General features: G+C 43.7%; 1 protein-coding gene across 3 annotated transcripts in view; it reads left to right on the top strand.

Moving 5' to 3' along the window:
* Positions 1–22,457, top strand: part of LOC106650346 (guanine nucleotide exchange factor for Rab-3A-like) — a 43,574-nt gene that overhangs the window by 7,397 nt on the left and 13,720 nt on the right. Inside the window, exon 1 of one of the 3 annotated variants that reach the window (XM_014368290.2) lies at positions 18,122–18,439. The exons of 1 other annotated variant lie outside the window; for it this stretch is intronic. The gene's annotated coding sequence lies outside the window, so the exon portion shown is untranslated. Of the gene's footprint in view, positions 1–18,121; positions 19,094–22,457 lie in introns of those variants that run through there. One more of the 3 variants, XM_014368288.2, reaches the window with a different exon arrangement.

The following is a 22,457-nucleotide window of genomic DNA, read 5'->3' as shown; positions in this document are numbered from 1 at the left end:
CGAGCTTTCACGCGTTACTTTGACCTCCGCACCAAAGTCACATTCATTAGTATGAAAAGCAATATAGCTCAAAGTTTTCTATCTCCAAACTGCAATAACAAAACCGAATGAATCATGAAGCGCTCCAGCTGTATCGGAATAATCCTATGCATTCATGAACTATGCAGTGCTCAGCACGCGGCGCACAAAACGCGCAACTTTCGACTTTGCGCGGTAAACAATTTTCTCACGTAAAATTCCATCTCTCGCTCTCTTTCTTTATGTTCTCTCTATTTCTCTCTTCATTCTTCCTTGGCTTGCAATAAATTATCGCACGCGCAACGAATGCATTGCATTTATCCTTTTTGCCCTCTATATAAGCTCGTTCGCGATCGCGGAGCTCGCAGAGCGTTAATATAAGATCTGCATTCCAAAGTCATTTGATAATGTGCTCTAACATCATAGAGATACGAGAAGTTATGCATACATAAAGGTATCCGTGTACTATACCGACACACACACACACACACATAGGATGGAACATAATACACGAGAGCCACTCGCTCCTCGAGTCGCCATTTTGGAATCTAGTCTTCGTCTTTCATGTAAATGCAGTGTAACATTGTTTCGCTTCGGCGGTGCTCGCTCGAAATTTGCATGAATTCGCCGCGCTAAACGTATGTATAATTTCGAGACGCAGTTGTTGGATTGCAACCTCGAGTCCAGTTTATCTCGCTGTATGCTTATAAAGACGACCGATCACCACATCCGCTCTTGCATTTGGCTCCTCCTAAGTTATTTATAACCCAAGTAATCAAAGTTACTTGAGCGATGGTAAAGAATATGTTTCATGTAACTTGAACTTGCGTACATACTTTCTTTCAAGCGACAATCTCAAATTAATTTCGCAATGGTTTACAAAAAAGCAATGAAATAGCAAACAAGTTCAGCAATGAAGTAACCCAAGTGGAGGAAAATGATAATATTGTTTAATAACAACTTTAACGGTTTTACGTTAGTTATTGAATAATTTTCTGGAACATTGCAATGATATTTATAAAATAAAGATATTTTGAGAGTTTCTGTGAAACTTGCAGGAAGTTTACTGAAACTTTTTAGTAAAGCCCTTTGAAAACCATTCGGAAAGTATAATATAATAGAGGCTTATGTATAACTTACATAATATTCGCATTGCTTACCATATTGTTTTAGTCTTCAACCCTTAGGAAATTGGTATTTTAGGAATTTAAAAATATATTTCTTGATATAATGTACTTGCCATCGAAAATATATAATATTTAACCAAAGCAATATTAACTATTTGAAAATCATTGGCCCTTATACCATATGGCGTATCGCGTTTCTTTAAAGGTTAATATTAATTTTACAATAAATTTATACAACTCTTTAAAATTATCTCGAGAAGTTTGATGCACATAGAACGAAGCGCCAAGAGAATAATAATAAAGGTATCGTATCGAGACAAGTTCGAGGTCGTAATGTACGCATAATGTTCCGTCTTAATTGCGCTCGATCCGAGTTGGATATTATATGCGTATAATGTATCGCATCGCAGCGCAAAATATGTAGCTAACGTAGGTGTTTGCACGAGGCGACACAATGACTTTTATTCACTGTCGTGTCGATTGGATTTTTCGATTTGTTCATCTTATAATTAGCTATTGTCTTTGCTAGTGAAAAGTTACGCGAGCACGTGAATTAATGGTGAAATTATATTGAAAGATACTAACAGCAGCATCATGGAAATATGATTTTGTGCATATAATTCTCTACACCAATGAAAAGGTAGAATTTCAGTGATATGATATATATTTTGTCCATTATTGTTGAACATAACTATTGATATACACAGTATATATTTTTATTTCATTTTTAAAGTGAAACTAAGTACTTTATAGGCTTTATGAAATGTTAGCAATAACTCTTTAATCGTAAAATATTTTACTTGAATTTTTATCCTATAATTGTATCATATTTCTGTTGTAATAGTAAGACCTGGCGCGCATACTATCTCAGTTCAAAATAACCAGCTATATTTTCATGTAAAAATGGATGGACCTGAAAATACAGTAGGAGCTATTATTCTCCTAAACCACAATATCCAAATCGATGGCTTATGTGCTAGTTGTTATTATACGAAAACCACATCTAATGACATCAAATCGGACAAGGATATTTGTTCAGCGACGCGGAACATTACGAGTAGCTAGGCCGTATGTAGTTGCATATGCATAGTTGGGATAGTAGCGGTTACTTATTCGAGATTATTACATGAAAATAATAATTTTTATCATGAATCGTATACGGGAAGTGAAAAAAACTATTATATCATTTGTAAATTGTTAACCAGCCTGGGATATTACACCCTGTACTTTACGAAAGCCTCCAAAATGGATAATCCTTTACCTATAATCGGATGATTTTGGTGATAAATTCTTCTTTAGTTTCTTTTATCTTTTAAAATTGTGAATAAAATGCAGACATTTATCTTACATCCTATTTTATCGATTTTAGGACTCTTAATAATTTTAGGAAAGTTGGGGTTAATATAGAAATTTATTTTATTACTTATTTGGTCACAATTATAATGCCTGATTTCTCAAATCGAGGTTTTAGTTTTTTATTCAAATTTTCCAAATTCATGGCTAATTTGGATTCATTCTTTTTGGGGACAGCCAAATAGAAAAGTGTCTTTGATTTTTAGAAAAGTTACCAATTCCGACATATTTATGGCTACTGTACCATATGCAGTCCGAAAGTAGTTCATTGCCTTGCAGTACATTAGCGAGTATATGACATATAATACACACACTCGACAATACAGCAAACTTACTCGTTACATGGAAGTTTGCGCAGAGTCGCGCAAGCTGTAATGGTCCTGCTCCGAAACGTCGTCTCGACGGAGCTCGGGCGACGACGACGTTATACACCAACGACGATACGCGCGTCAACGAATGTAATTCTCGCAGCGACTGTTGCAATATTTAAAGCGCACGTATAGGTAAACATAATCGTGCGCGCTTAGGTCGGCTCATTTGACGCACACATGCATCGCATGCACGAGTTTGGCGTTGTTCGTCACGATTACGCTCGAGTCTCTTCGTCGCATGCATATGTGTATCCATATTATATACCTGTGCTGCACAGCTGCAGACACGCGCGTTGAGAATATATTCAGAGGCCTCGACGAAAATTATGAACCTCGACTGTAATAATGCGCATGTACGTTCGCTTGCGGTCGTGCGTATTTGCTCGATGTTTGCGTCGAGCTGCGAGAGAGCACAATACTCTCCGAATCGTGTGTAAACATGTCGGCCGCGACGGTAAACATCGCGACGAGACGTGAGTTTTTGGCCAGATCGAAATTTCGCCGAAAGAAAATGTCAACGTTCGCGAAAGCTATTTCGATTCCGCATAACGTTAAAGACACTGAAGATTCGAATATGGATTTTACGAATGTTCGCAGTAATCGCACCGATTACCTCGCGATATATCCTTTGAATCGAGCGCAACGCACTGATTTATGCGGTACGGAGCGCAAATCGATACAATGCTAAAATAATTACAACTCGGCTGGATTCCGAGCGCAGCATCAGAAATTGCAATGCCGAGAGGTTCGAGCTATTACATAGACAAACGACTCGGTGAGTTGTTACGTGTGGTGCACCTTGCAGCAGCCGTACCTGCGCCGCGCATACCGCGAACGTATTCCTTTCTACGAGGAAAGCCTTGCATAGGTAGCCGTGTACATAATGCTGTTTCGGCGCACCTCCGTTACATCGCGTCTTTCATAGAGTGTGTAGACTCGAGCTGCAAAAGAGGATACGAGATCGCTCCGCGGGAGAAATGCGAACGCGATTGTTTTTCCTCTCTGTGTGCCCCCACGAAAGACCAAGAGAGATGGTTGGAGAGAAAGAGCATTCTATATAGGCTGTAAAAAATACACACGCCGAGTTTTCCGTGATTTTATAGAGTGAGATAAAGAGAAAGAGAGAAAGAGGGCACGATTCGTGCCGCGAGCTCTTTGTGTACGAGAGCTACCGATCTCTTCGCTTTTATGAAGATGAAATACGCGATTTTCAGCGCTTGGTCAGTGTGTGTTGGTTAATTTTTCTTACGTGCACCGATGAAACATTGTAATAAATGAAGTGTATAGTGCGCGTTGGATTATATTTTCGCCTCTAACGGATCATTCATTGCCCGGACAACAATGAGCGCAATCATAAAGAACTGTAGGAAATGAATTGTTATTATGCTGCTCTATCAGTTAAATACCATGACGCACGAATTGTAAAGTTCAACTGGCCCTGCTGCAGCTCTTCGCGTACTGCGGTGAGCATTACAATGAGGGCTTTGTTGTCGTATTGATCTTTAAAAAGCGTTAAACATTAATTTGTAATTTGGTACAATTTTGTTCCAAGCTACTTATCGATACAAATTTATCGAATGATGTTTCATTCGATCGTTTGAAACTTATTAATTTGATTCAAGTTATAACACTGTGTAAAGAAATTCCCAAAATAGGTTAGTATTAATGTATCATCGATTGATATATGGAAATGAACCTCTTTTTTTCGTTGCAAGAAATCTCTACTTTGTATCGTGATCTATTTAAAATTGTTGAGAATGAAAAACTCATTATGAATAAAAACGCATCGCACAATATACAGGTATGAACGATTATAGGTCAGTGGATTTTTCAATCGTAAAAACGTATGGCATGAGGCCAATGTCTCTCAGCCTACCGTATATATATAACCGATCGCCGAATCAGTGCAGCGAGCTGACAACATACTCGAGTAAAAAAAAATATGGCAAAAATCTATCTCGTGAGCAAGAGCGAGGTTTTTCCCACATTTTTTAAGTTTGTTGTGTTTTTCACTCTGATACAATAGAAAGAACACTGAGTCAAAAATTAAGATAGTCTAGTTAAGTAAATTAGGTAGTTTTGCTTGGTGCTTTTTTATTATATATCAGAGTGATAAGGATATAAAATTAAAAAAAAGTGGGAGAAACCTCACTCAGTCTCACAAGGTAGATTTTTATCACATCTTTTTTTCCCATGTTTTTTCCACATTTTTTTACAATTTGCATCCTCGAAGCTTCGTGACAGACTCGAAAACGAGTTTTTGGACTAGGCATCTTATACAATAGTGTTTTTATTTATTTGTAAACTAAATTGAGTTTCCGATGAATTTCTACATGTATGTGTAAACGGTTATGTGTGTTTCTTTATTCGTGTTTGAGGGTAATATTTTGGTCAAACGATCCAAATGGTTCGTTACGAACATGATATTTCTTTTTTTTTATACAGTTGCATCGGATGTAATTGATGGCGACAAAGACGAATCGGCGGGAATTTCTGTGCGAAGAACCACAGAGACGATCCACTGCGACGCTAAAGAGCTCGAAGAAGGCTCTATACCTTTGGTTGAACCATCGGCTTCGCACTTAGATATCGGTCGAGTCTGAATGACTCCGCGAAGTTTCGAGAAAAACACAGACAGAAGCGTGTCCGCACGAGTTCATATTGTTATACATTCATTTGATCTTTGAGACTATTCTCTCGGTCCCGCAGGTGATGGACGGTCCCGAAAATTCTAACAAATGTTGGTCCTTCAACTACACTGAAAATCGGTCATGTGTATGAATAAAAAAAAAATGATTATGGCGACAAAAAGACAAATTGCTGATCATAAGCATAAATTAAATATTATCGCACGCGCCTGTGCGCTAAGATTCAATTTAGAAGGCGTTCGTTACGAGCATACACGATCCCGAGTTGTATATAGGAATCGCTCCGTTGTGCGCAAACCGGTAAGTCCAGCTCTCGCGTACTGCGTATCGTGCGTTATGCGGCTTTGATGCGCGCGTATCCTGCGTACCGATACGCGGTGCCTTGGTCGGATGTACCACGACGGGGTTTCTTTGCTCGCGCGATCGTGCCCCGACGCTCGAGCGGCTTCGAGTTATCGCGAGGTTTTTTGCTGTCGTTGCCGTTTTATTGGACGCTCACTCGCGAGCGGGGTCATTTGCATGAATCATACGCACGAGTACACGAGACTCGTGGAAGCGAGTCGCGATCGGTTGAAATTATTTGCCACACGGCGTGTCCGTCACTCAAGGAACGATCGCGTGGAATTTCATACTTATAACGCATATTTGAAAGCGCGCAGTCTATTTAACGCGCGTCCCGTTGCAGCCGTACTCCTACGCGTATATCCACAGCTTATAATGCGAAGCATTTTTTGCTTCGATCGGAGCTTATCTATTAATCGGCGCATCGCGATTCGCGCGAGCGTATGGAATAACTGTTCATACAAGTTTCGATCCAGCTTCTTTGTGCAGCGATTTCGATAGGAGGCTGTTTTTCCTCGGCTCGGGCAAGCGAGAGCGACGTAGATCTTGTACGCTTACATGCATGCAGATCGTTTACAGCAGCCTTCGAGCTCGATGGAAGTAAACAGCGAATCGAAGAAACACAGGAGTCGCGAGTCCAGTCGGTGTATCATCGGCTCTCCCGCGAACGATCGAGAAAACCGACCTCTCTCTCTGCTTTTTCGCACGAGGTTTCGAAATTCTCTCCAATCGAAGATAATTTTCCTATCCCGCGGCCCAAATGTTATACTGGCCGAGTAGCAAGCTGAAAAGGCGTTTATACCGTCGAGCAAGGTGGAATACGCTCGCGGAGCAGTCAGCTGACCACAATTCCGTACTGCTACCTGCTGCGTGCTGCAAAACATAATAGATGCAGCGCGCCTCGACTCGCGTGCGCACGTGTCGGCATGTGTGCATTATAAGTGCGATTCGAGGGGAGTCTCAACTCTCTCTCTCTCTCTCTCTCTCTCTCTCTTCGTCTGCATTGTACGTAGCATTTATACGCGAGCTGAGAAAAACCTGTTTGCGCCGAGCCACAGCTATAGGTGTGCTTATGGATTGCATTGCTCGCACCTCGGCTCGATGTGCGTACCTATGCATGCCTGCAACTCTCGCTGATCTTTATTATTATGTGGCTTCTTCTTCTTTCTCTTCCCGAGCACATCCTTCGATTCGTTTTCTCCGTCTTTACTGCTGCTGCTGCTGCTGCTGCTCGGGCGGTGCATGCGGAATACGCGTATAAATACGGCTTCGCGGCTGATTTGCGTCTTCCGCTTCTTTTGTCGAGCGATATACGATCTGCGTGTGTATGGGGATTTTTTTAACACACCGGGTATACGTATAGCGTCTCGACTGTAAGCGCCGAATTTTGAAAACCCGTTAGATGTATAATATAATATTTATGCTAGCACCTTGCCAGCTCATCGAAGTCGCGAGTAAGTTGGATATTTTTTTTGTTACTCCACTGCTTAATATTCATGCGAAATGTCGAGTCGTCCCGAGGATTTATACGCAGCGTCAGACCGAAAGCTCGTCTCTCGTACACCCTCCTTCCTCCGGCCCTTCCTTATTCTCCTTCTTCTTGGACTAGGAAACTTCCGAACTTCATTATTTACTTCTGTTTGCGGGAGTTGATTCGCGCAAGAACTTCGTTCGGAGACGAGGAAGCCGAAGCGAGGAACCGTGAAAACCTGAGAGGGCAAAAAGTCATCGCAGCTCGCACTCCTTTCATGCGGAAAAATTTCAATAAAAATGTTGACACAACCGAGAAAATTAATATGTGTCCCATCTGACGTGACAAACCTACAATGAGCGTACAGAAATGTATATTATTCGTGATTTTCTTCGAAAAATGAGATAGCCTTGCGGATGAATTATCAAAATGGCGTACTTTCCATTTGGGCGAATCCCAAGTGCAAAAACTCGCAGTCACTTTCGAGATCGACTCAACGCTAGGCTGCACGAATAATTTAACGACGAAGACAACTACGTGTAATATCGATGTAAATTATTCATCGTCGTTTTTGCTGCGCAACAATTACAATCCGTTGAAGAGTGATGTATGAATGACAATTATTGCGCTGTTAGAAGTGACATTTTATCACGTACTTAGCGTTAAACGACGCCTCAATCAAGGACAATCGTAAGAATTGCGATCGCTGCGTAAAAATATTTCCCTCGCAGGTCTAACGTTACGTCGCCATCGTTGTAGGAGGAGGCGAAAAGAGTTCACTTGCTCGCGAGCAAGCGATTAACCTTCGGGGTATCGTATATATAATGGTTTACGAAGTTTGATGAATCGGGCCAAATGACGCTTTAATAGCTCGTTCAGTAGATTGCGGGCGCAATCGTTTGCCAATATCTCGACTGCAACGAACCTCAAAGGAGATACGATGCGCTGCTCCCTTACGCGTTATTACATACCATTAAAAATTGGATCTAACGCCGTGGATCGTTTATTCGAGACTGCCAAAAGTGATGATTTCTAAGCTTGCATCGAAAAATATGTCAAGAGCATCTAAAGCTATGCTCACGCTTCTCTCTGTAAATCGTGAGCTTGCGACGTAGGCAAATACGCAGACGATATACGATCTCTGTAATAACGTCCGACAATATTATACGCGCGTTCATATGCGGGATTTCGATTCTAGCCTCGTATTCGCCGAGCAGCGGCACATTTATCATCGAATTTCATTCGCCTTTCCTGACCCGTATAATAATCAGCCCCGTACTAACGATAGCCTCTCAGTAATTTAGCGACCAGACGTTGCGCATCGTCTTGCGACATCGCGACGTATTATATGCATTCTCTCGAAGTTTATTAGAAATTTCTCGTGCATCGATGCCGTCTTTGCCTCGGTCCTTATCGTTCCCTTTAATTTTTTGCTCGGCGATTTTATTTTTCTACGCCAATGTTCCGAAAGTTGATATAGACTTGCCAATCAATCACAATTTCTTCGTAAAGAAAACAATAGCGATAAAATGTACAAACAATATCGTGACCATTGTTTCATATACGAATTTAATAACTTGGGTATTACAATCTTTATCTTACGTAAGGAATATAGTTCTTATGAGATCTATTTTTTGAAATCTTCTTTGATACATTATACGAATCCCCTTGAAGAAGAATCCCGAGAGAAAGAGAAGGAAAGAGAATAAAGGGCGAAAAAGAGCGTAAAAATGCCCCCGTTCACTTTTTTTTCTTTGAAAAGTCTCCGACACATCCGTGCTACGTACGCTCTTAATTGTCCTCAAGCTTCTCGTTGGCATCGCGCACGCGACGCACTCGTGAGCGACCTTCACGTATATAAGAAATAAAACGAATAGAAAGGAAAGATGAAAAAAATGACGAACGCAGTCGGAGCTCGCGCGAGTCGCCGACCCGCATATCGATTTCCGTACTTTTATGCGTCATAATAATAATAAGCCTCTCTCGTTTCAGCATACGTTTCCTCGCAAAATTTTCCAAGCAATCTTTTTGCTCTCGCTATCCGACGTGTATAAATTCAGTCTCTCCAATCTTGTTAAGAGATGTTCGTGCTCCACGCGTATATATACTGGGACTTTTTTCGCTTCGCCGACGTTGCGATTGCTTTTCGGCTAGACCGAGTAGAAATGCTATCTGCTATCCTATATATCCGGCGGCGAATTTGACGCTTGAACTTGGTTGGCTTTCGGCTTGTTTGGAATTCCGTCCGAGAGGTTGTTATCGTTGTTGTTGGTGTTGTTGTTGTTGTTGTTGTTGCGAGACGCTGCGCATATATATGGAGCACTAGAAAAGTGGCAATTTATTTGCCTATAGTCGTCAAAGACAAACGAGCTTCACGAATTGAGAGATATAGTCTGCGAATATCCTATACAAAAGTCAAGTAGAAGATGTACAATTAGAAGTCCATTAGCATCCATTAGGACAAATTAATAGTCTCTCTCGTGCTTTGGCAGATGGCTCGATCTGTGGCGCATTGCATCGAGCGATTATAATGCGCTATCGCGTAAGGGCACTCGACTGCGAGCCCTGAAATTATGCGCATCCAATTATTTCGAGCTTAGTGACAATTGCGCTTTTCATCTTGCAAGTTCAATTGTAAATGCGTTCCGCCTCGAGATCGGTAAAAATTACGGACATCTGTTGCGTATATAGTCGATATAAAAGCGAGGATTGTCCATGTATCACAGATCCATGAACCTATGTATGCTATTATTGTATCGCTTGAGCAGCGTCCATATACGTACATAACATAATTGTGCCAAGGTCGGATAAAACTTTATTTCACAATTTGCTGCTGCTGCTGCGGTGCCGTGCAGCCTCTCAGAAATTGAAATTGAATGTCACGTCTAAATTTTTCAGACATGGATATTATGTGCTTTATGGTCATTATTTACATCGCTGCTGTGCTCCGTAGAATGGGCTAATGTACGAATGTAAAAAGTTTTCGGTCTCGCTACATTTGCGCTGAATCATGAAATTACCGGGACTCGCTATATTTTAAACGCAGTTGCAATGTAGCGTGTTGTACTCGAGGAAAAATCCCTATTGATTATATTCTATTTTATAAAGGTAGCAGGTGTATTCTTTGATCATACAATTCAAGTTAAAATTGAAAATTGGTACTTGGGCACTTGAATTTTCAAATGACCCCATTTTTTGCCAATTTTGTTTATCAAGTGTGCTAGACAAATCTAATGATGCCTATCAAATCTTGCTTATTAAACACAATATTTTTGTTGGAAAGTTAAGGAAGTATCAAATCTAGCTCATTTGCATAATATCAAATTTTCTCACACAAAGCGTTAGATTTCATTTCAAAATTGTATAGAAACTCAGTTGAACTTGTTTTTTCTCAATTGCGTTTTTCATGAAAATGTAAAAATTAAACTTTTCGACGTATGATATTTTTTGTATTTACTTTAAGCTCCGCGCATTCGGCATCTTTCTCGATATCATTCAATGCTTGTTTCATTGTAGAAAAAAAATCTAGTGGTCAGCAAAAATAAAAAACAACACAATAAATAATACAAGAAGTGTTAAGACTCGCTATCTCGAGAGGCATAAAAATCGTACGTTGCACCGCGTGCGCGCGCGACTGAGAGAACGTATAAACACAAAGCCTAGCGTCGAATTAAGTTTCGAGATAAGCTCGCGTGTCGTAAACAATATGCCTAATAACCGCCTGTGCGGCGTGTGTGTGTGTGTGTGTACGTGTGACTTCACTTTCGCGATTTCTCTATCCCATTACGGCGCACTTTGAGAGATTATAAAAATATTATATATAAAAAGTAGGCTGCGCGAATCGAGAAGCGGTGTATACATACATATCGCGCCACATAATAATGGGCTAAAAACTAGATCGCTCGTGGCGAGCGCGCGGCGTTTTCCGTAATTAATACAATGAGGCTTCGTTCGTTGCACGGGTCCAGTTTTACCGGCAGCTGGGTCACCTCCTTTTAAATTCATTCATTATTGTATGTTATTATTATTAGTAACTAGAAATGTCCGTCGCAGGATTTGATCTTCTTGCTTATTTTTGCATACGTATAACTATACACGCTTCGAGGGCAAGTTCAAGCTCGTGGTACGGGCGAGCAAAAAGTAACGAGAGAGAGAGAGAGAGATAGACAAGCCTTGCCTCTGCGACCCTATCGTATGCGCCATGCAACCGCAATGGCATTAATTAATCGACGCTCGGTAGCGCCTGCTCGCCTGAACGGTCTCGGCATTTATGCGCTCGATCAATGTCCGGCCTTTGATAAGATCGATTAGCTCGATTTAGAATTGAAACTGCATCCACAGCTAGCTTATAGACAGATGCGTTTCATTTTCTACCTGCGTTTCATTGATCGAGACGATAAAATACGTACCTGAGGCTAACTCGAGAACTATTCGTTCACGGTTTGGTTCTGACGTACACAAAAAAGTTTTGCGGGAGTTTCAGATTTATAATGGACATGTCTGTACGTATTCTTTTCTTAAAAGTCAGTACCTTTTAATTTGGAAACTTTCGACTGTCACTTAAATTAAACTTCTACGACTCAGTCGTAATATTTTATTGTGGGAATACATTTTTATCAACTCTTTTTGCTGCAAGACAATAGGTGGGCAAAGAGTCTGACGCAAATCAAACACTGCCTGCGCAATGACGTACATTAATCAAAAGTTGCTGAATAAATTACGAAAATTAATACTTGGCTTTCCGAGGCACCAAAGGTTGAGAAGTTGCACGGCTTATGAGGCACATCTTAATTATGTTCTCGAAAGATAAACCTGAAGACGGTGGCGGTTGCTATTCACAGCCTAATTAAAAATGTCGAATAAAAGCATTAAACGTATGAAAATTTACTTGACATTTAAAACGTTGGTTAGGGTTAAGCAACGTCTCATCAGTGACATTTTTCAAGGGGTTCTTTTGAGTTTTTAACGTTTAAAATGTAAGCCTTCATTTCGTAATATTCATATACTTACAAGCTCGAGGGTTGGCACTAATCGGTCTCTACGCACTAGCTCGGAAGCAAAGAAAAACCAAGTCGCTGAAGTTAAGAGCACTTCCGTACGCATGCAAAAGAAATTACCTAGTGTATGCGTGCACGACGATTTACGCGTTATCTTTTTATGCCCCAAAGAAAGCATAATTTTTACGGGAATTTTCGCGCGAGCTCGGCAGCTCGCGTTTTTTTTCTTTTTCCCATAGAACTCGCAACGTGTGAGAAAAATGAAGAAAATGAAGCGCAATTGCGTTCGATTGCATTGTCATCATAGCTATGTAATTGATGATTGACCATTAGAAATCATCAGTTTCAAAAATCATCGCGTAAAAATTAATTTAATAAAAAAATTATGAATAAGAAAATAATGAAGTAAAGTACCGTTCATTAAACTTCCCAATGTTGCTTCCGAAGGATGATGCACAGTACGAACAAGAAAAACTTGACATCCCCGGAGAAGTCATCATTGTAGTTATCGGTCAACTTCGTTCCCCGAGCGGGAAAACTAATGTGATTATACGTCAAAAAAGCTCAACTTCCTCGGTGACTTCGTAGCTGAGTGCATATTCCAACCTGGGATGCTGAGTGGGTAGAGCGGCTAAAATGATACTAAAATCGACTTTAAAATTTGTATAAACTTGATGTTTACTCTATTATTATCTATTGTCTATTGATATAAGGTGCTCATTATTGTACCGCGAAGTTATTACGAGCACCTTATATCTCTTCAAAACTAATGCAGGAAAAAATCTCTCTGGCGTGTTTTTCCGCCTAACGAGGCCCACTCGAGCAGGCTTCGAATGCAAGGGTCATTTCTTCGACATTCGACTGAAAAGAAACTTTGCTATACGTCACGGGATGCGATCGCGATTATATCGTAATTAAATCGCAATGAAATGACAAGATCGTGCAATGAAATGAGTACCGATGTATACATATTTAAAGTTGCCGGTGGAAGAGCCAAAGAGAGAAATTATCGAGTACGAGAGGGGTAAAAAAGGAGCGGAGTTCCAGATTTTTTTCTCGACTTTTTTCATAAATTAACGTCGACTCTCGCGGAAAGAGGTAAACGGCGCAGCGCACAGAGAGTGAGAAAGAATACGAGCTGGCAGTGAAAACTTTCTAACGAACTGGGAAATTCGAACTGCCGCAGCGAGAGGAACGTCGGGTTCAATCAGTGCTCCGATACGCGCGCGTATATATACCTATGTAGAAATTACGCTGGGTATATATTTTATACGCGCGTACGTCGAGTATTGTACGACGTGTAATGGCTGTTGGACTCGACCTCATATATACATACAGCTGCAGCCATATGCACTGCCACGTGTAATTACATTTTTTTATACACGTGACTCATTTAACAATGGCCGGCGTTATTATTACACGTGTACTATTCGCGCTCGGATTTAATCAGCCAACAGCTCGTCGATCGCATAACGAGACGACGCTCGGATCGCGACAAATACCGTGGCAACGTGTTTGCGCGTATACATAATGTAAACGAATCCTCGTCGAATCGCGTAGGAGTCGAGGATTTCTGAAAAGCCGAGAAGAGGAGTCATGCCGCTGCTGTTGGCTGCACGAGGAGCTCGTGCCACGTGCAGCGTATACGCCACTGGCGAGGCAGAAATCCCCGGATGTATAAAATATATATACGCGTCGCGCTGGTATTTGTATTATGAGATATCGCACGAGCACTGCTTCGAGGACTCGACGTATATACGCATAGCGACGCACGAAGCGAAGAGATAAAAGCCCAGTCCGATAATCTCGTGAACGAGAGCTGCGACGACGAGTATATCCGTCCTCATGGACTATGGTGCAGCGCTGATAAACCGGAACATATGACTGCGTTCATATAAGCTCAACGAGCGATACGACTCGAGCTTGTCGATTGCAGACGCGCTATGTTGGCAAAGTGACCGCCATTTATATTTGCATACACGCGGGTCGATCAGAATCTATTTGTGCTGCGGAGGGAACGATCGAGACTCGACAATTTATACATACATATACGCGGCAGGAATTCGAGGATTCCTTTGGTACTTTGCGAGCTTTATACGTTTCTTTATTCTCGAGGTACAAGGCACATGTGCCAGAAGTCAAGGGACGTCAATCGATCGTAAAAATGAATCAACAGTATAGAAGTAAAAGTCCGCAAATAAGCATGCCAATGACTTTTCCGAATATCTAACGGATGCATACAACGTATACATGATATATCGCCGGTTCGAGCAGTCGAGCAGGCCAACGTCCACGAAAACGATCGGTGCTTCGTTAAATTACACGTATATCCCGACTCGAGCTTATAATTTTACTAGAAATGTCAAATGGTCGCAGAATTTCCCCAGTGGATCGTAGGCGTTCTCGCGGCGCAACTATCAAACGGTATACGAAACAGCTGAGAGGCTGCGCTGCCCGTTGCACGAGGGAGCTTCAAACTTTGCGCTCAAACTAGCGGCCGTTTTAATTTAATCAAATGGACGGCTGCGTATATAACTATGTTCGGGCCATTTATCAAGATCGTATTAGGCCGGTGACTCGCGCTACGTAGCATCCGTACAATATATACTCGAGTATCAAGAAGCTACGCTGTCGCTCGAACTCGTAATCTCGAATGCGCTGCGCGCGGCGCGTCTTATATGCTCCGCGTGCGCCCAAAGCTCCGGCTTACGGATGACAAGGACGACGACTAGCGTATTTATATAGGAAAAGCAAGAAGTATCCCGAATGGAATTTGCAGCCGCTCGCGTAGAGGATTTTCGCCAAAGCTAATGTAGCAGCTCGGAATGAAATAATTTTCAATTGCAACTACGAGCTTAATTCCTACTCTTACGACTTACGGCATTTTATATTTTATACGCGGGTGAAAGTTAATATTTGCTCGTCGCTCCGATCGCGTATAATTATTTTACGCCGCGCTTTCACTAGGAGCTTCGTTATACGATGTGGCTGCGTCGATGATGCGAATTACGATTATCGAAGCTAGCGATGACAACGAACTGGTGTTTAAGACGCAATGGTCACAGTTATAACTGCTGATTTTGCACCAAAAAATTCTTAATCCAATATAGAATACGTGAGAGTGGAAAATGATTGCATTAACAACCGATCTAGCGTGGAATTCCGTTCTTACTCGGGTCCATAACACTCGTATGTTCACTCGAGCCTCGAATTGCACGTGCGATCATTTGTATCAATCATCAAATACGCATGCTCCATTATATACGGTAGGCACGCGTGTTACAATTGTGGGATCGTGTAGGCAATTGCCCAAGTTATTACCGGCAAAAATGTGCCGGGCTAATTGAAGCCTATTCGGGCGTGAGATAGCTGCGCGAGTACTATTTATATACACAGCACAGACGTTCGCCGCGTCCAGCACTCGGCAAGTGCATATAATTGACGGCGTATTAGCGTCAATAAACAGTCGCTCTTTTCATCGCGTCGCGCGCGCTATCGCGTACGTCCTGTCGTAAGCGCTCCGAAAACGACGCGCCGCACGACGTACGCACTCGTTGTGCTCCGAATCAATCGCCTTTGTACGCGGCTACGAGCACACATAATACCGAGTACGTGTGTGCGTATGATATAAATAGAACCAAGAGTCGTCGAGTATATGACTGTAGCCGTACCATAGCCGCTTATCGAGTCGAAGAAATGCAATTGTTGGACTTCCTCGTTGGACAATCGCATCTGCCTACAGGATGTGCTGCAGCTCGAGTTTTGTACGAGTGCAAGAATGAAAATATATAATATCGCGTGTGTACAGGAACGCGTTGGCGCGCACAATCGAACGCGATTCTGTCTGTCTTTTCGACCAATTCGACGAAATTAAGAATCGTAAAAGTGTCCGCGTGCGCACAATTAGCCTCGTCGTAAGGCCGATAGCTCTAGCACCGGGAGAAAATATCATAATTGCATTGAAAGGCGAGACGCACGAGTTTGAGCAGCTGAGCGAGAGAGAGAGAGAGAGAGAGAGAGTATATATGAAACCCGCAGTAGCAGCAGCAACTCGTATACTGCAAACTACTGCTATACACTTGAATTTTGGCTTTGAAAGTTTTACGTTTACAGAGCCGCCGCACAACGACGACGACGACGACGCCGAGTGCACAAGGGACAGGTCGGGCCAGCTTTGCACTGCGCTATACCGCGTGAAAAGAGACTTTGCGCTTCGATCCTGCAGCACACGAATGCAGCCGGGCTTCTCCGGGTCGGCGATGTTTACAGAGGCAGCTGCTGCACTTGCGGAAGATAGTTCGCAAAGTAGCTTTCCTGCGCGTCAGGAAATTCGCTACTCGAGCTTGCAGTGGACGCGCAGCGCCTACGTATTTATGTATGAGCGTGTGTACGCGCGACTGACATACTCTACCGCAAAACTAAGAAATATAAATTTACCACGACCATAGCGGTTTATTTTTTGTATTTTAGATGGGCGTGCGAGTATCCTATGAAATTCGACTCGATCGAATAGAGCTTTTTTTTTTAATTTGAGTCAAGTGTTTGAATTTTTGTGTACTCGATTTGTTATCTAGTGCACGAGTTTGTTTTGCAAGAACATGACGTTTTTCGAGTTTTGAATCTTTGTTTCATAAGGTTTAACCCAATGGAAGGTTACAAAATATAAGAAAACTCATACAGAACAATTTTTGCCACATAATCGATTACGAGTTGGCTTCAAGTCGAGTTAAGCTCGAAAAATCAGGTACTAGTACAGCCCTATAATCTTTTCATCGGCCTTATACCGTTGTCACTGCATTAGAGTACGTGCACAAACGGACAACGCAATTGTGAAGTTCAAATAGGACCGATCAAGCTATATGCGAACAAAATCTAGTCAAAGTTAGCGAAGGAGGTCGAGTAGCAGTAGCAGCAGCAGCGTCGACGACGACATACACGACATTACGCGCAGCTTATCTAGAAACAGAAGCCAAATAAGCTCGATTAAACTTGCCTCTGGAGAAGCTATATGCGTCTCTCTCACTCTCTTATACATGTAACTTGTCTAGTTAGTTTACCCACCTGTTTGTATAAGCAAATGTTACGTACGCGTAACTATTGAAACATACACTTGGAACATAGTATAATAATGAAAAAAAAAAATGCTGTGGTGCATCAGCGCGCGGCATACGCTCGAAAGCTCGAGCGAGAATAAACGTGAAAAATCACGCCACGGGGCATCCGAGTAAGCTTATTTTTTAATAAAAAGATTAAAAACTCGGCGGAGGCGTCGATTCTTCGTTGCCTTGCACTCTGACACAATAAAGCTCGGAGCATTATAAAAGTCTAAGATCGGATTTCAGCTATGACGATTTGAATTAAAACGAGTTAACGCGAACTTACGCGAAGGGACGTATTCGATCGAAGTGTGCGCGGCTAACGAAAAGTCAAACATCATAATGCTTCCAAAAACATAAGAAATCGTTGGCGTCGAGCTTTGAACTTCGTGTCGCGTAGACACGAGTACTATAGAGCGTCCGACAAATGTAAGCACGGTCAATCTTTCGAAATAAGCCGAATCTCTCTTTTCTATAGGGCCACGGTCGAAGCTTTTACATATCGGCGCTTTGGGCTCCGCAAGCTGCACAGAGCGCGGAGAAAGACAGGCGTACCGAGCGTACACATAATACAGGCTATCGTGTATGTGTGTATACACGAAATCCGAGCGAAATAGAAGAAGGGGAGAAGCGAGCGTAAAAAAGAAGAGAGAACGAAGCGAGCAGCGAGCTCGCGCACAGCGTTTTATACGGTCAGCGGAGCCAGTCGCCGCCTGACTTTGCGCGAAGTAAGGTGTGCAGAGCAGCGCAGCGCAGTCGGCAACTCCGCGCCGCAGAGAGAGAGAGAGAGCTCCGTTCTCCGGCTTGGCTTTTTAAAACTCACACACACATAAACGATCTATAGTATAGCGCCGCACACGTACGCTATACATACAGAGACGCGCTTTGAATTCCTTTCTCCTCTCACTCGAGAGAGGCAGAGCAGTGCCTCGCGTGTGTCTACGTAGTATACACGTACATATAGCTGCTGCTTTTTACTACGGTGCAGCACAGCAGCAGCAGCAAAGCCTGCATCAGTGAGTCCGTGTGTGTCGTGTGCCGTGTTGTTGTGTATCTGTATTGTGTTTATTCCATATATAGGGTGCGTCGAACGCGTCAACAATAACATAAACTGCGCTACGTTTATTCACTTTTTTCGTTGTTTGTCTCTTTCTCTCTCTGCAGCTGGAAATTGTTGTAATCGTAGCGCACATACACGCGACTTGTCAAATATCGCGCTAACTACTACGTGCTCGTCGCTGTGTGTGTGTGCGTACATATCCGTGACACACGTGCGTTTGATGTGTCGCAGCTCAGCTCGATGACACAAGCTTGACGTACAACAACGCCTAAAGAGGATGCATCCACGCAACGAGTCTGCTCCGATCTTCTTGTTTACATACGTCTTCTGCGCCTCTTAAGTCCATGTGTATGTTGTTAGCTGTGTGCGAGTGTTCTGTGTGTGTGTCTGTGTTTGTGTTTTGAGTGCGTCGTGCGACTTCTCCAATCGAATGTATCGGTGTCGAGCGACGTTGCCCGAGGCTCTCGCCGCTGCTGATGCTGCTTGTACCGCTGCCGTTCGCCTACATTGAGCCGCCAGCCAAGCTGCTCGTTGTTATTATACAGACATTCTCGCTGCAGCACCGAGAAAAACCCGCACGCGCGCCGCTGCGCGAATAACAAATAAATCGGTGAGTATATATTTATGAGCGCGTACGGCACTCGCGTAAATTCGATCCAGCTCCCTTGACGCCGAGCGCACTCTCGATGGGCGTCTCGCGATCGTTTTTTAAATCGAGCAAGTACTCGAAAGTTGTCGCGCGAATTTGGAGCAACGCCTGCGCCCGGCTATTTTTAATCTCATCGCTCTTTGTGCGTATTACGACGAACACGACGATGTACATACAGAGATAGAGCTGCGAGAGCTGCGCGAGAGGGAGAGAGAGATAGAGAGAGGGAGGGAAGGAGACGAGGAAGCAAATAGCTGCCGTTTGTTTTGTCCGAGTGCAGCATGTTTGCGCGACGTGCCAAACTGTGCGCGAGCTCTTTCTCTTTCTGGCTCTGTCTCTGTCTCTCTCTCTCTCTCTCTCTCTCGAGCGTGTCTCTCGCTCACGCGGAGGTGAAGGTCGCGCGGCGATCTTCCGAGAGATTGGCAAAGTTTCATTCTCGCGCCGACGATCCGATATATACGAGCCTATACATAAGTGTGCGGCATATACGCACGAAGGGCTCGATACAGACCTTCGACGAAGCGTCTCATCTCGTGCTACGCGTCGATTACGTTCGCTCGCTCGACGACGCGTAGTCGTCCACCGAATTAAAGCTTCCATCGAGTAAGCTTTCAGCCGAGCAAATGAACGATGTACGCAAAAGTGCAGCCTGACACGCGATCGTCGCTTACGTTCTCTCTCTCTCTGTATATTATAATCCAACTAAGAGACTCTTCGCGGCGAGCTGTCGATATTGCGTGTGCCTATCGGCCGAAGCTGTGTACAGCAGCATGTAAGGTATATATACAGAGATGCATGTGTTGCTGTGTGGCATTGATCTTTGCGCGCGCACAGAGAAAAAGAAGTCGGCAAACTGCATGTAGTATAAGAGCGGCGACACGCGAACGCGATGAAACGCCGCTCGTGCACTCGGCTCTTTTTTTCTTCTCTCGAACGAGATCAGGGCTAAATGCAACTTGCCACATTGTAATCGCAGCGTACACGTATGTATGTGTGTACAGCGCAGGATCGTCGAGCAGCGCGACGTCTCTCGCGCACCGTGCTTACCTCTCGCTGCACTCCGTACGAACGTCTCGCGAGGCAGGAATTTCTCACGAAGCGAATTCGTAATTGCGCTTAATGATATAGCCGAGAATGTGTTCATGGGCGTTGGTATACGATCTCGCGCGCGCGCGCGCCTACGTAAATGTGCTACGGGGGCTCCTCATTGTACGCTTAGGAGCGAGGGACATCGTTTCTCACGTGCGCTCGGCGGCAGAAAAGCCAGAGGAAGAAAAAAAGTAGCGTCATTTGGACGCTATGTGTACGAGCAGTGGCCGCCGCTTGCGTAATGCACGTTGTATGTAGTCTCGAGGAGATGTCTCGATGAAACAAATGATAATGACAACAGCGACGATGAGTGACGACGCGTCCCGGTCTAATATTATGTCGCGCGCGACATGTATCGTGCTCCGCACCTATACGAATATTGGAAAAAGCGAAACTCAACCGCGAGCGAAACTCCATAGTCGAGCGTTTCCCGCGCGTTCGACTTGAATTTTTTCTCACATTTCCGCATCGAGATCGAAACGAGAGAGATAATCGTGGCGGAATTCAGTTTCGCGCGCGCGTCAATGTCCATCGAGAGGCGTAATCAGTCGGTTCGTATATACGTATGGTAATAATCGTATATATATATATATATATATATTGTACATCTCAACGTAGTGCACAGTGCGATGGTCTGTTGAAGCTGGTCGCGTATATAGGCAGCTCCTATAATGTATGTGTATACGCGCGCCCGTGTATCGTTGCTTTATGCGTGCACTCGCCGAGTCTGCGGCGTTTATCTTTTCTTTATAGCGAAGGGGAACATTCCACGCTGTATGTATATACAAGGTGCTCGTGTATCCACGATATACTACCTACCTATATATACGTATTAACGAGTCGAGAAGCGAAGCGAGGCAGAGATTTCGAGCCGTCGGAGCGAATCCCGTTTACCCTTTACTATCGCCGTAAACGCTCGACCGAGGATGAAAAAAAAAAAAAAGAAAGAAAAATTTGTTCGCGCTATAAATGCGTGATGTATCGATGCTCCTATATACGCGACGAGAGACGACAATTTGAATTTTATTGAATATGTGTACGACGCGCAGCCGACGCTTCTTTGGAAAGTGCGTAGCGCAGAAACGGCTGCAGCGCACGGAAGCGCACGCGTGCATCGGCAATTTCACCGCGTGCCGAGCTCGCGCCTACATATAATATATACACCACCGTATACTCCTATTAAAGACGCGTTAGAAAGCGAGGAAAGCTGCGTTTATAGCCACACATACGGAGCATACTCAAGTGCGCACACCATTCCGGCACATTCGCCGATACGCGCGCCAATAAAAATATTCATGCACGATTATAATCCTATATCCCCTTATCTGGTAGCCGCGGAGAGCAAGCACGTATCCTATATAATAAAGACTAATTCTCGATGCTCGTAGTACGTATAGACTCCGTTGAATGTGCACTCGCTCGACTCGGTGCGTTCACCTGCTGGGCGCTCGAGACTTTCTGCTCGCGGTCGGTGCATTTTAGATTTATTACATACGCCGATCGCGCGCAAATTCATATTTGCGTTTCAGCATGCGGGCTGTAGCAGCACAGCCTAGCGAGAGAGAGAGAAAATCACGAGCGCGCGCGGGCAGACAATGAACGCACGAATCACGCCTCGCGCGCGCAGCTATACACACACTCGTGCACTCGCGTGCATAACTATGCATTTTTTTAAATTGCCAAGGCCTTTGTCCAACCATTATGCCGAGAACATTAGCTCGTGTCTTTATTTCAGAGGCGCTGCGCAGAGTCGTAATGTAGCCGCGCGCTCGGAGATTACATATACACTGATCGGCGATGAATCTCGAGCGAGACTGTCTCGATATACGAATGACTCTGCGCGGTACACGTGCACTCTCGCTCGCTCGCGATCCTCGGCTAAACGCAAAAAGATTTACGAAACCGCGAGCAATCGCACGCGCGAGTGTAATTATCCTGCGTCGCTATGTACCCATGCGCAGCGTACATAGCAGTCTCGAAGAAGCTCTCGAGCGCGCAATCGTTGCTTTTCATCGGCGCTGCAGATACGATGGATTGCGCGTACTGCGCGTCGTCGAGCTCGAGCATTTGCAACGATGTATATGTACATGCATTAGGCGCAAAGAGAGTTTGCCGATATGCAGCGTCGAACGTCGCGATCTCATCTTTCGATTCGTACTCGCGACGCTACGTATACGTGTGCGTGGGCGAGGCTCGCTCAAATAGAACTTGCAATTATATACGCGAGTATGCCGAG

Source organism: Trichogramma pretiosum, unplaced genomic scaffold, assembly GCF_000599845.2.
Source record: "Trichogramma pretiosum strain Unisexual culture from Peru unplaced genomic scaffold, Tpre_2.0 scaffold5, whole genome shotgun sequence".
Taxonomy (NCBI): Eukaryota; Metazoa; Arthropoda; class Insecta; order Hymenoptera; family Trichogrammatidae; genus Trichogramma; species Trichogramma pretiosum.
The sequence above is the reverse complement of the archived record's forward strand: the minus strand, read 5'-3'. Positions and strand labels throughout refer to the sequence as shown.